The sequence below is a fragment of the Miniopterus schreibersii genome (genome assembly GCF_964146895.1).
Source record: "Miniopterus schreibersii genome assembly, chromosome: 2".
In the NCBI taxonomy this organism is placed as follows: Eukaryota; Metazoa; Chordata; class Mammalia; order Chiroptera; family Miniopteridae; genus Miniopterus; species Miniopterus schreibersii.
Genome location: NC_138102.1, coordinates 179,972,671 through 179,987,921, shown reverse-complemented (window position 1 = coordinate 179,987,921; position 15,251 = coordinate 179,972,671).

The window sequence follows — 15,251 nt, the reverse complement described above, 5'->3', positions numbered from 1 at the left end:
CATGGATGTGAGAGCGAACATCAATCAGATGCACGCTCCCTACCAGGGATGGAGACCGCACCTGGGCATGTGCCTTGACTGGGAATCGAACTGGCAACCCTTCAGTGCACACGACAACACCCAACCAACTGAGCCACACCGGCCGGGGCCATTTTTACCATTTTAAAGTATACAGGTCAGTGGCATTAAGCACATTCACATTGTTGTACACTGTCACCGCCATCCATCTCCAGAACTTCTTCAGCGTCTCCAACTGAAACCGTGTCCCCACTGAACACTGACCCCCATTCCCCTCCCTTCCCAGCCCCTGGCACTCACCGTTCTCCTTTCTGTCTCCATGATTTTGACTCCTCTAGGTACCTCATATAAGTGAAATTACACAAGATTTGTCTTTTTGTTTCTGGCTTATTTTATTTATTATAATGCCTTCATGGCTTATCCGCATTGTATGTAGCATGTGTCAGAATTTCCTTCTTCAAAGGCTGAATGATATTCCATTATATGGATATATCACATTTTGTTTATCCATTCATCTCATCTGTGCTAGATATTTAGACTGTTTCCACCTTGGGGCTGTTGTGAGTAGGGCTGCTGTGAACACTGGTGCACAAACGTCGGTTCTTTGGGGCATATACTCAGAGGTGGGACTGCTGATCACATGGTCCTTAGGTGTAAATTATTGGGGAACTGCCACAGTGAATTGTGCCTGGTTTTGAACTGCACTGTATGGAATCGTTTTCTGCTTGGTTGCATCTCAAATGCTTCAATTAAACAAAGTGACAGGCAAGGGCTTTCTGATGCCAGCGTTGTGGCAAGCCTGCTCTGTTCTGCGTATCCATACCAACTCAGCTGTGGCGCAGAGGCCCCATATCTGGCTCAAATGATGGGCCATGACCACCTTCTGAGGTGCTGTTAAAAATGCAGATTTTCCACTTCCAGGTTAAATGAGAAAGTAAAGCAAAATCACAGACTATATCTCTCAGGTACTAATCAAAACAAACAAAATTGGCTAAGAAATTCAGACAAAAATGTACCAGTAGCAACCAATGGAGGGCATGACCTGCTGTCAGTTTTACAATGTGGAGAGAGAGGCTGGCAGGCCAGCGCAGGATCCCTCTGCCCCTTTGGCCAGAAGCAGTACTTAGAAAGAGGGTGAGTCAACAAATCCTGACAGAAATAATCTCCAAAGTGGAGAAGGGCAGGTTAGGGGCAGAATAGACGCCCTGCTAAAATCTGGGAAAGGCCCTCAACCGCCTGCTCCCCACCTGCATGGAACCAAAACACGCTCGGCCGGCACGGACGTCCCTTGCTCCACGGCCAAGGGCTCAAGGACAGGGAGCGATCTATTGCTTCAGTAGGTGCGAGGACCTGGATACCCGAGGATCCCTTTACTACAAACCCCTAGATCCTGGTTAAGCTTAGTCTTTCAGTGCATTGCTGGACTCCAGGAGGTGAAGATATTCTCTAAAGCTCCCCTCCCCCATTCCAAACCAAAACCAAAACCTAAAATCAACAAAAATCATCGCTGAAACCTGAGTATTAAACAAACAGGAAATAAGGTCTCAGATTTGCTGTCAGTGCAGATGCTGAATCAGCAGCTCCGACCGGCTGACACAGAAACCTCGGGTTCCCAGCAGCATGGGCAGGTTCTCACCTTGAACTCAAGACTCTTTAGGAATGGCAAGTATCTCCTCTGCCCAGGAGGTGTCCCTAGACCATCCCATTTAATGCTGCATCCTGCTCTCCCCTCGCCTGTCCAGTCCCCTTAAATAGCTCTACTTTTATCCGGAGCGCTAGTCCCTTCCCCAGTGCTATATGCATGCCATTCTTTGCTGAGTGACTGTGTTTCTTGTAGACTGTGTATCTCCCTTCGGAGGCCGTAAGAGTCGCCAAGGCAGAGAAACGCACCTGTTTTGTTCACTGATATACCCCCAGTGCCTAGAACAAGGGGTTGGCGCTCAGTAGGTATTCAAAAATATTGATTGGATGAATGAATAAATGAATGAATGAATGAGTGAGGAGAATGGGCTTGAGAAAATGCGGGGGGAAAAAGAGGGTTTTGTTTTTAAACATGGCAGCTACCTGATCATGTTTATGGCTGAGGGAAACTCTTTGTTTAAAAACATAGTAAAGAGAAGTGGGACTTGACTCGGGCCTTAGAAATGAGGCTTGTCAGAGCACACTGGGGAGAACAGCCTGGTTCGGGGCAGTTGGGAGAGGTGATACATGGGCTGGGGCGTAGGTTCATGGAGGGTCGTAAATAACTTTGACAGGCTCAGAGTTAATGTCTTGAGTTACGGAAATCCCAGGGCTGATGGTCTTTTTAAAAAAATCCTCACCCAAGGATACATTTGTATTGATTTTTAGAGAGAGAGGAAGAGAGGGAGAGAAACATCGATAGGTTGCCTCCTGTATATGCCCCAACTGGGGGTTGAACCCGCAACCGGCGTATGTGTTCTGACTGGAAATCAAACCTGAAAACTTTCGATGCACAGGACGACTCTCCAACTACCTGAGCCACCCAGCCAGGGCGGGCTGATGGTCTTTTTGAGCAGGGTAGGGACAGATCACTCTGGTGACCACTCAGGGTGACACCACTCAGAATCCCATAAAGCACAATGTGAATGGTGCCCCCTGGAGTTATGCAACCTGGCAGCCCTGTGAGGAAGGGCTGGGGCTGAAAGGGGTGCAGGGCAGGACCTTCCCATGAGAAGCTCTTGGACATATAATAAAGCCTGGCTAGGGGGTGGCAGGGGGACAGGTAGGAAGTCACAGAAGCCTGAGTTATTGCCAGAGGAGAATTAACACAAAGTCAGGTCTAATGGTAGGTGGGAGGGTCAGATGGTCAGATGTAATGAGTGTAAATTGTTTATAGAAAGACCTGCGGAACAGGGCTGGCTGTGTCAAGGAGATAATGCACTGAGGTTTTGGTAGTTGCAGTTGCTCAAGAAAGAAGGAAGTCCACTTAGATACCATAACATTAAAAAAAATATATGATTGTAGATAAATTCCCAGACATGACCCATAAAAGGGATTCATTACTTATCCAAAAGAGGACTATTGGAAGAGTCCGTGACTTTGGAGATGATGTAGGGAGGCACCCATGTCCTACTGAGATCACCTTTGGTACCTTTACTGCCTCTTTGATCCAATCCCACCTGTCCACCCCACCCCGTCCTGTCCACCCCATCAATTCAATGCCATCCATTCAACAAACGTTCACTGAGCACCTACAACCCCTCCACATTAGAGATTAGAAAGAAATGGTGTGGCCCCTGCCCCTGACTGGTTGTCCAGCTAACAAGGGAGACAGAAATATGAGCGGCTACAACAGAGCGCGGAAGGCGCTGGAAGGGGGGCCCTGCAGGTTACTGAGGGAGGCCGGGCAGGGGAGGCTGGGGGAGGTAAGGCTCCTTCGCCTGCTGGCTTCCTACAGAGATGAGGCAAGGCTGAGTCGTCCTTGGTCATCTCTCTACCCAAAGTCCCCGGAACCACAGTGTGCAGGGGAAGGAAACGGTACAGAAAGCTCAGGATTTCACCTTTGCTCCCGGGGTTCCTCACTGGGCTCAAAGTCGTAAGTAGCGGCATTGGCCTCAACTGGCCGTGACCTTGGGATGCCCTCACTGCCTGTGAGACTGGAAGGGGGTGTGGGCCGAGTCCTGTATGGAAGCCCCCTGACTGCCTGGCACCCCCCTCACTGCCTGGCGCCCCCTCACTGCCTGGCTGCCTGGCGCCCTCCTCACTGCCTGGCGCCCTCCTCACTGCCTGGCGCCCCCCTCACTGCCTGGCGCCCCCCTCACTGCCTGGCGCCCCCCTCACTGCCTGGCGCCCTCCTCACTGCCTGGTGCCCAGCCAGCTCAGTGAGCAGGTCCCAGGGATGCTGTGCCTGAGGGCAAAAGCCCCTACTTCCAAGGAGGCTTCCCAGACATCCCTTTTCCTTTATCTGTCAAGGCCCTTCATAAACTCCAAGATCAAGCTCCGGGGCTGCCTCTGCAATGGATCATCCTCTGACCCCCCGGGAGATGAGTCTCCGGCTTCCAGATCATTCCAACATGAGTGGGGGTCCTCACAGTGCACAGGGGGGAGAGCTTTGCATATCACCCTCCCTAGAACGTGAACCCCATGTGGCCAGGCACCTGTTTACTCACCTTTATATTTCATTACCTGGCACATAGCAGGTGCTCAGTGCTTATTGAACAGATGAATGAATGTCAAAATTTTGAGCCCTTTCACTACCCAGAGCACGCTTATGGCCCTGGAAGCCTTCCCTTCCTCCCTAGGTAGATGTCACGCCTCATACTTTCATCAGATGCTCTTTGACTATCTACTGGAGAAAGGGCTGGCAAACCTTTTCTGTAAAGGACCGGATAGTAAATAGGACTTCGTAGGCTGCACGGTTTCCGTTGCAGTTACTCGAGTTGACCCTTGCAGCGCAGAAACGCAGGGCAGCCACAGGCCGCCTGTGTGGATGAGCTAGCGGGGCTGTGAGCAATAAAACTGCTTATGGACACCGAGGCTGCAACTTCATAGCATTTCCATATGTCACAAAATATTTTTCTTCATTTGATGATTTTCCAACAATATAAAGAGTTTAAAACTTACATTGTGCTCTACCTCCGGGGTCTCAGACTTTGGAAAGTTACACAGCAGTAATGTTCCCCAGCCCACTTTCCCCAAATTATGACTGGGACCATTGTAGTGTCGCCAACATTTGGCTGGAGGGCTGGTGCTAGACAAAGCCATTTTAAAGCAACTACTGGCCAGTCAGTTCCCTCCGGGTTCAGGGCTGCTCACGGAACTTGCCATCAATTCCTGATTCTTCAATTGGAGATGTTGCTGTTCTACTTCCCTTCCTGGGATGTTAGGATGGGAAAGTCGAAAGAGTCCCCACACTGCCCACCGTTGCTGATTCCACCAGGGAATGCTTTTGCTTTGTTTCTCAAAAAGGGAAAGAAAGATAGAATCTCAGGATAAAGGACGGTCCTTTAAATTCACAATTGTTTTTCTTCCCCCCATTACCCTTTGGCCTGGTGAGAACTTGGTCTTGGACTTGAACTTGGGGACAGTTGGTTAACTGCTCTTCCTGGGGGGGAACCTCTGCAGTATTTTTGTTCCACTCTTGGATCCTCAGTTCCTCGGAGCCACGTCGTCTGGTAGCAGCAGCGCTTGGGAGAAACCATGGCCCTTCTGCTTCTTCCCACCAGGGCTCCGTCTTCTGGCCACACTCAGCTGCAAGGGAGAGTGGGAAATGCGCTCTTCATTCATGGCGACCATGTGTATTAGCTTCCTAGAGCTACAATTACAAAGCACCACAAACTTGGCTGCTTAAGACAGCAGAAGTTCACTCTCTCACAGTTTCGGAGGGCTGTGCTCGCTCTGGAGGGGCTGGGGCGACCCAGGCGGGCCTCCTGCAGCTTCGAGTGGCCCCTGGCGTCCTGTGGCTGTGGCCCATCTCTGCCTCTGCCTTCACATGGTCTTCCCGCCTCCCCCTGCGTCTCTCCTTAGCCTTTTTCTTACAAGGAAGCTTGTTGGAGTAAGGTCCACTTGGATAATCCAGGATGATCGCATCTTAAGATCCTTAACTTAATTATATCTGCAAAGACCCCTTTTCCAAATAAGGTCACACCCGCATGTTTTGGGGGTTAGGATGTGAACGTATCTTTTGAGCCCTGTTTAACCCAATACACTGTGTCCAGTACAAATTCTTTTATTAGGAATTGGAAGTACAGACACTGGGGGACAGTGGGCAGTCGCCCCCCAGGCAGGATGGTGGGCACCCCTGGGAACCCCCGGAGCCAAGCTTTGCAGAACCGAGAAAGTAGTTGGGGAGCTGCAGGTGGCTGAGAGTTTGAGACAGCTCCAGGGACTGGTTACATTGGCAGTCACTCAAACAGCAGCACCTGCCACCACTGTGACCACTCGATTTCTGCCCCATCCCCCTGCCGTTGCCCATCAGCACCCTCAGCCCAACTCCCTGCACTACTTATGGCTCCCGCGGGCTCTTCTGTCTCTGGATCTGTCACCTGCCTTCTCCCTGTGTCACAGGTTGGGATCCTGTTGGACAGACTCCGAGATGGAGTTTAGTGTGCTGTAGGGTGTTTATTAAGATGTGTCCTTGGGATCCAAACCTATAAGAGGGAAGGACAGGCAGGCAGCGGAGGTTGAGCTGTGGAACAGGCCCCACCACAGCCTCGGCCCGTGAGTCCGTATTCAGTGTGCCCTTGGTCCAGATGCCCTGCCCAGAGCTCTGCCCGCTGGGAGGACTTTTCCTTGCCACCGTCTTTCAAGACCACTCCTCGTGGGCTGCCACTCCCTGTCTGCTGGTGCCCTCATGCCCAGCGGACCCACGTATGAATCCAACTTAGCTGTTTCTCCTCTGTCAGCTTGTCCTTCGGGGCCTCCAGCCTCTGCAGCCTAAGTGTGAGCTGGGGGACTGGGGCACATAAGCAGCCTGTCCCTGCAGCTCCTTTGTTTCCTGCCCTTTGTCTTGTTCATGCCTGAGCCCGGTGCACCACTTCCACCCGACGATGCCATGCCCTGGGCCTGCCCCACAGCATGACTTGGTGTGTTTGACAGAACCCAAGTCACTGAAGCCAGTCGTGGCCACATGGTCACTGGGTACCCCATAACCAGCATTGTGTCTCTTTAGGGCCCCATAGCGTGCAAGGGATTGTTTTCCACACGGTGTGCATTTCTGCCCTGCAGATGGCATAACCTTGCCCCAGAACCCCAGGGGTCTTCATTATGACTCTCCCCCTGGGACTTGCCACGTGGCATCTTACCCACCTTGGACGCCTCCAGTATTATACAGTCTGCTGAGCCATGTGGCCCAGTGGCCTGGTAGCCCACCTACCCTAGAGCCCTTTCCTTCTCTGGGTCCCTCTCAAGTCCAGCAGCCTTTATGTGGACCCATATGTGGGTCATAGAGTTGCAGGTTGGGAATATGCTCTGCAGAGCCCACCAAGCACCATTCTCTCCAGGGTGGATCATGCGGGATGCAACACGTACTCCCCGGACCACTGGACCCTTACAAATGTTACTGAAGTGAAAATGCCTGAATTTTCATGGGTTTATTTCCTACCCGCTAAAGCATATGTGTTATATCAAGATGGCTAGTGTGCTGGCCATTTCTAGCTCAGCTGGTTTGGTATGATGTCACTGACGCAGTGGGTCAAGGTGTGTTCTACAGGCTGTCCTGGAGCGAGTGGCGGGCTTGCCTAACCTGGCCTAGGTTTAAGGAAGGCTTCCCAGAGCCTTTCACGCACGCTGAGACTGGAAGGGTGGGCGGGAGCGGGGTGGGAAGGAAGAGTGTCCTGTAAGAGTTTCTGAGACGAGAGGACATGAGGCCTTTGAGGAACCGGGCAGAGCTGGGGTTGGAGCTCAGAGAGCAAAGGGGAAGGGGGGATGCGAGGAGAGGGAGTTGTGGGGACAGCCCAGGTTCTGGGGGTCTTGGGAGCCATGGTGAGAATTTGGGATTTTATCCTACGGGCACTGGGAAGCTATAAGAATTTCAAGCAGAGGAATGTTATGATTAGATTTATGGTTTGGACACATGGCTCGGGCTGCCATGCTGAGAACAGACTGCGGGCAGGGACATCACCGAGTGGACAGTCACCAGAAAGAAGGTGATGCTGTTTGGGATTTTGTTGGTGACAGTAGGAAGAGAGAAGAGTAAATAGATTCCAGATATATTTAAAGGACAGAATCACAGGGTCTGGCGATGACATTGTCATGTGACCCTACAGAGCTGGGAGGGGAGCCACCAGGCGTGCGGCTGGGTGGATGGAGGAAGGACGGGGCAGGCCTGGGGCAGGCGGGCGCGGACAAAGCCTCCCAGAGCAGTTGCTATGGGCCAGCTGTTGAGCCCTGTGTGTGGAAAATGTCCTTCCAGGATTTGTGGAAGGAATTGGTTTCCCTGGTGGGAGAGCTGCTCTGACATCCTGGAGTTGGAGAATTTGTATTTTGAGCCTGCAGGACTCCACCCCCATCATTGGACCATCTCAATAGCTCCTCCGTGGACCACTAGCTCTTCCAAGGCCAGAAAAGTGCCCAACTTACATCTCCTATGGGAAGGGCATCCTGAGCCGAAAATGGGAAACTAAAGGAAGACCCTGAAACCACCCTTTTTCAAGGGTGAGCCACGGTGGTGAAGGAGATACCAGGAACTGAGCTGTGTGGTTTGGAGTCATGAGGAAGATAAGAGCTTGTCAGCATTTCATCTGTGCCGACAGATAAACAAGTGCTCTGAGGTGAGAAGCTCCAGGAAAATCCCTGCCCCACAAACCACTCCTGTCTGGGAGATGGGGCTGGTTCGTTTACAGGATCTCAGGATAGGAGAGTTCAGAGCTAAGAGACTCCAGGCAATGACTAGTGGCAGGAGGCAGTCACCCACGGAGAGGGGTGTCCCCATCCTAGGCTGACTAGAGTGACAGGAAAAGCAGGTTAGTTCTGAGGGGCAAGCAGCCAACACACCTGAGGGCTGGGGCCCAGGAGCACCAAGTGCCAGGTTAGGAAGCCAGCTGGGGAGGGACAGAACAAGGCAGGCCTTCATCTTGAGCTTTACAAAAAAATTTTTTAGGACTTTATATTTTTAGAGCAGTTTGAGGTGCACAGCAAAATTGAGAGGAAGGTAAAGAGAATTCTCATACACCCTCATTCCCGCACAGGCACAGCCTCCCCTACTATCTGCACCCCGGACCAGAGGGCACATTTATTACGGTTGATGAACCTGCAATGACACATCATTATCACCAAAATCCACAGATTTCAACAGGGCTCACTCTGGGTGTCGTACATTTTATAGTTTGGACAAATGTGTAATGACATGTATCTGCCATTCTGGAACAATACAATATAGTTTCATTGCCCTAAAAATCCTCTGTGCTCTGCCTACTTGTCCTTCCCCCAAACCCTGACAGCCACTAACCTTACTTGTCTCCATAGTTTTGCCTTTTCCAGAATGTTCATATAGTTGAAACCATACTGTATGTAGCCTTTTCAGGTTGTTTTTTTCATTTAGTCATAGGCATGTAAGGTTTCTCTGTTTCTTTTCATGGCTCTTGATAGCTCCTTTCTTTCTAGCACTGAGTAATATTCCACTGTCCGAATGTTCTACAGTTTATCCATTCGCCTACTGAAGGACATCTTGGTTGCTTCCAATATTGGCAATTATAAATGCAACTGCTATAAACATCTGTGTGCAGGTTTTTGTGTGGGCGTAAGTTTTCAGCTCCTTTGGAAGAAACCACCAAACTGTCTTCCAAAGCAGCTGCACCAGTTTGCATTCCCATCAGCAACGAATGGGCGTTCCTGTTTCTCCACATCATCACTAGCATTTGGTGTCGTCAGTGCTCTGGATTATGGCCATTCTAACAGGTGCGTAGTGGATTCTCATTGTTGTTTTAATTTGCATTTCCCTGATGACATGTGATGTGGAGAATCTTCTCATATGATTATTTGCCATCTGTATATATCATCTTTGGTGATATGTCAAGGTCTTTGGCCAACTTTTTAATCAGGTTGTTCATTTTCTTTTTTGAGTTTTGAGAGTTCTTTGAATGTTTCGGATAATAGTGCTTTATTAGATGTGTCCTTTGCAAATATTTTTTCACACTCTGTGGATTGTCTTCTTATTTTCATGACATTGTCTTTCATAGAGTGGATGTTTTTAATTTTAATGAAGTCCAGCTTATCAATTTTTTCTTTCGCAGGTCATGCCTTTGGTGTTGTATGTAAAAAGTCATCACTATACCCACCGTATCCTAGTCATCTAGGTTTTCTCCTGTTACCTTCTAAGAGTGTTATGGTTTTGCATTTTATATTTAGGTCTATGATCCACTTTGAGTTGACTTTTGTGAAGAGTGTCTAGATTCATTTTTTCCCCTGTGGATGTCCAGTTGTTCCAACACCATTTGTGGCGAAGACTAACTTTGCTCCATTGTGCTGCCCATGTTCCCTTGTCAAAGTTCAGTTGACTATATTTATGGAGGTCTATTTCTTGGCTCTCTGTTCTGTTCCATTGATCGATTCATCTGTTCTTTCACCAGCATCACAGCGTCTTGATTGCTGTAGCTTTAGAGTAAAGCGAAGTTAGGTAGCATCAGTCCTCCAACTTTGTCTTTCGCCTTCAATATCATGTTGACTATTCTGGGTCTTTTGCTTCTCTATATTACCTTTAGTATCAGTTTATTCATATCCACAAGATAACTTCCTGGGATTTTGATTGGGATTGTGTTGAATCTACAGGTCATGTTAGGAAGCACTGACATCTTGACAATATTGAGTCTTCTTGTCCATGAACATGGACTCTCTCTCCATTTATTCTGTTCTTCTTTAATTTTATTCATCAAAGTGTTATCGTTTTTCTCATATGGATCTTGTACATATTTTGTTAGATTTATATATAAGTATTTCATTTGATGGGGGGGCTGATATAAACATTAATTTAAAATTCTACTTGTTCATTGCTGGTAGAGAGGAAAGAATTCACTTTTGTATATTAAACTTGTATCTTGCCGCCTTGCTGTAACCACTTATTCCCATGAGGTTTTTTTGGTCAATTCTTTCAGATTTTCTACACAGGTGATCATGTCACCTGCAAACAAAGCCAGTTTTATCTATTCCTTCCCTATATGTATACCTTTCATTTTATTTTCTTACTACATTAGCTAAAACATCCAGTGCAATGTTGAAAAGCAGTGGTTAGAGGGGACATCCTTGCTTTGTACCTGATCTTAGTGGGAAAACTTCAAGTTCCTCATCATTAGTGTAATGTTAGTGGTAGGTTTTTGTAGATAGCCTTCATCAAGTTGAGGATCATCTTGAGCTTTTTAGGACAGGGACTTTGCCATGGGGAGAAATGTAGGAATTCAGTTGTCAGGCATAAGTTGGACCCTGGCTCTCAGAAAAAAGGCTGGATCCAGAACAGTCTCAAGGAGAGCTGAGGAACATCCTCAGGGCTGATGCTGGGGCTGAGGATGAATCTGAGCCTCCAGCTGGGGAGTGAAGGGACAGTGGCTCAGTCATGGGGAAAGGAGAACCTGAGGACATCACCAAGAATACTGTCCTGGGAGGCATCTTGGGGAGAGGCCTGGACAGATTCTGTGAGTATGACTCAAGGCATGGAGCTGCTTCTGACCAAAGATGTTCTGAGGGCAGAGGTGCTGTCAGAGCAGCCAGGAGATGTGGATGTGGAGTGTTGTTCTCAGAGAGGGCAAGCTGGATTGGGGCCCTCCACAGCCACAGGTACCTGGGGCCCTGGCCCTGGTTGGAGAAACTGAACAGAGAGATGGGAGGGAGCTTGAGGTCCACATGGCTCCTCTTCCCATTCTGGGAATCCCCACCCCACCCACTTCACCATTGGCAGGACCTGTCCAGGACTCCTTGAGGGTTCAGACTCTGTTCCTAGTTTCAGATGTATCTTCCCTGAGGCCCTGCATCAGATCCTGCTTCTCTCTACACTGTCCTTTCAGTCAGATCTCTATCTCTAGACCGCTCTCTCTCTCTGTTGCATAATTTGTTCTTTTGAATTGATAGTTTCTTGAGTACAGCAGAGGAAGTGGTGAGTGTGTGTCTTGGGCAGATTAGGATGGGAGTGGGGAGCTGGCTGGGTCTCTCACACCGTACAGCCCCAGGTGATGGGCAGGGGAAGGTTGGGTTTTGGTGAGGAGGCTGAGCAGGAGACTGAGCTGATTCTGAGTCATGGGGCCCTCAGCCTGGGGTCCAAGGCCATCAGAGCCTCTCCCATCTGGCTGCTGGCCCAGGGGCTTGACCCCCAGCACTGTTTCTCCCTTTCACCTTGGCCAATGGGTAGCCTTCGTTGCAGTGGATTCTCTTGTAGGCTCCAAAAATTTCCCACATCCCCTGCTTCTCTTCAAGGGGCTGCTCCCTCTGCAGCCTCAGGGATTCTTGCCCCTCAACACCCCCTAAGGCAGGATGCCCCAGAGCTGCATTAGGGTGTTCCACATTCTTCGGGTTGCTGTTTTCCTACTTATTACAAAGTAAAACTTGATGGGGTGACCAATCTGATTAACTGAGGGAAGGCAAAAGGTTCTGGAATTCTCACGGATCTTGCTCTGCACAGAATGGTCAGTGGTGCTCAGTGACACTAACTTGGTTCTGATGGCCTTTCATTTCTAGGAGAAGGAACCCCAGCCACCCTCGACGCTGCAGAGAGCAGCCCTGAGGACACCTTCACTCCCCACTAGGCACTGAACTACGAAGAGTGGAGGAGAGGGCAGCTGCCTGCCTGGTGTCTTTCTACTTCAGGCTTCAGAAACTGTTTGTCCTTTTTGTGTGACTTTGATCTCATCCATCCCATGTTGGTTTTGTTGGTTTGCTATCCTCTGCCCCACACTCCCCTCCTGGCACGCACACACGCGAGCAAACACACACACACACACACAGAGAGAGAGAGAGAGAGAGAGAGCCTTTAGAGGTTCTGTGCTTCAATCATGAGGACTCTAGGATTCCAGTTGCCCAGGTCTATGAGGTTACAAGACTTTAGGATCTCAGAGCTAATGTTGCTACCCAAAGGCCCCTCTTTCCAAGCAGGAAAGACATAAACCCTGGACCAAAATCACCAAACATCCTGACTGGTGTTATTTGGGTCCAAGGGTACATTGTTTTAAAATGTCAAATGGATGAGCAAGTCACTCTGCCTTACAGGAAACCTACTGAATTCTCGTAAGGCATGAGAGGAAAACACAGTTTGTAAATGTCCACTTAACAGTAATCACAGCACAGTTCCTGGATGAGTTCATTTGTGTGTGGCAGCTTTATCCTTGAAGGGATTGTTAGAGGATGGATGGGTAGGGGAATGGGAAGTAGGATCGAGGTTTCTGTGATTCCCTCCAGACTCCAGCCAGGCTTCCCTGGGCCCCTTTCTCTGCTGTGCCATGATCCCCAGCTCAAATGCTCACAGTTCCTTGTTAAAGCTTAGTGACTTGAGTCTGCACGTACTGGGTGAGTGTTGTGTGCCAGGCAATGTGCAAGAAACATTTCCCCAAAACCCTAGACGAATGAAGGTAATATTATTAGCCCATTTTACACATGAGGAAACTGAGTCTCTTACGCAAGTTGCCCAGCTAGAAAGTGATGGAGGCAGGACCTGTGTTTCCACCCACGGGCCCAGACAGCCTCTCCTGCTTTCCGTCTCTTCACAGCAGCCTCCAAGTGGGCAGCTGCCTCCCTTTCCTTTTTAGCAAGAACTTTCCTCTCTACCCTCTGCCCTCCCAGGCCCAGCTAAACCCGCCCTTCCTTCCTTTAATCCAACTCCTCCTTGGCCCTAAAGGCAGACAGCCTTCCAAACCAAAGCTATTTAAGCATTTATTGTACTTGCCTCTGGGAAAATAGAGCATTAACCAGAATTTCAAAGGTGGAAAGTCCCGAAGTTTTCAGCCTGGGAAGAGAGCGCCAAGTCCCTCCCCCACGACAGACTAGACCCCTCCCCTGCCTCCTTTCCCAAGGCCAGGCTCCCTGATTCACAACCTCCTCCTGCCCAGTCTTCAGGAGGGCCCCACTCCCGCCAGAGGAGTTGAGAAAACACTGAGCTCACACATTCACGGATTGTCTGCAGCAGTCTTGGGCACAACAAATAATAGAAGTCGCTCCCTCTCAGAACTACAGGCATCATCCAATCTTTGCAGAGAAGGGAGATGTCACCCCTCACTCCTGCTGCGTCCCTTCTGGAGCCAGGAGAGAAAGAATTGACCAGTGTCACTTAATGTCCAAAAATGTATGAAATGACCCAAGACAGGGAGGGAACAAAGGCTATCTTAACAGAATAGATCTAAAAATTCATTCAAAAAAAAAAAATGAAGTCAAAGTTCTAAAAACTGGAGAATATGAATCTCCTATGGAAGCCAACTTTTAAACTTTTAATATCTATATCTTAAATGTCATATTTGAGATATAAAAAAGAATGTGTGTAACAGATATGGAAGTGACAAAATAACCAACAGCTGCTTCTAAAAACCATTCATGTCTTCATGTGTGTCTTCACCATTGTGTTACAATCAGTGAATGAAACTACTATTCTCTGGACAAATGTTTTGGTTGTTGATACTTGGGGGGTCATTTGAAAGAGAGCGGCCGGGACTATTCCTGTTTATGTATCAAGAGCTCATTGTTGGGTCATAAAATCCACGAATGTTCAACTCTACAAAATAAAGGCAAACAGTTTTCCAAAGAGAGTGAATTAATTTACTGAACATCTGAACATCTTTTCATGTATTTATTGGCCACTGATTTTTCCCCCTCTTCAATGAAATGTCTTTTACTTACTCATGTCTTTTGCTCGTTTTTAATATAATTGCCTGCTTTTCTTATTGATATGTGGGAATTCTTTGTATATTCTGGATACTAGTCTTCTGTCAGTTATATGTCTTGCAAATATCTTCTAGTTCTTGGCTTATCTTTCCCTTGCATCTTTTCATGAACAGAACTTCCTAAGTTTAATGTAGTCACATTTATTCATATTTGTTGATTTTCTTTTGTTGAAGGAATCCTTCCCTATCCCAGGATTAGGTAGATAGTAGCCTAAATATCTTCTCAAAGTATTGCTTTTCTTCTTCCAACTTAAGACATCTAAGCCTGCCTTTTGAAATGGTTTGAATCAGGGGCCCGTCCTCATTTGTTTTCTGTTCCCTGCAGCTGAGCAGTTTGCCTGGGCACCATTCTTTAATTTTATTCTTCTTTTTTCCCACTGACCTGCAAAACTACCTCTAGCGTATGTCAAATACCACGAATATAAAATATGCATGGTATTTCTGGGTTTTCTCTTCTGCTCTATTGCAAAGTTGTCAGTCTTTGTGCCAATAACACACTGTTTTCACTTCCATTGCTTTATATTTTTTTGTCTTTTAGAGAGTCGTGTTGTCTTTTCATTTAAATAACTTTCAATTAAATTTATTGAAGGTGACATTGGTTAATAAGATTATATAGGTTCCAAGCGTGAAATTCTGTGATACATCATCTGCATATTGCACTGTGCACCCACCACCCAAAATCTAATCTTCTCTTGCCAGCCACATGTTGACCCCTTTTACCCCACTTCCACTGTGTTATAACAAATCTTGCTATCTGGAGGGCATGCCTCCCACTTTCTCCTTAATTGGGAGTATGTTGGTTATTCCAAGCCCTTTGCTCTTCTGTATAAATTTTAGAATCAGTTTCTGAAACTCTAAACAAACCAACAAAACCAAAAAAATATCGGAGCACTTTTCTAATTGCATCAAACCCATAGATATCTG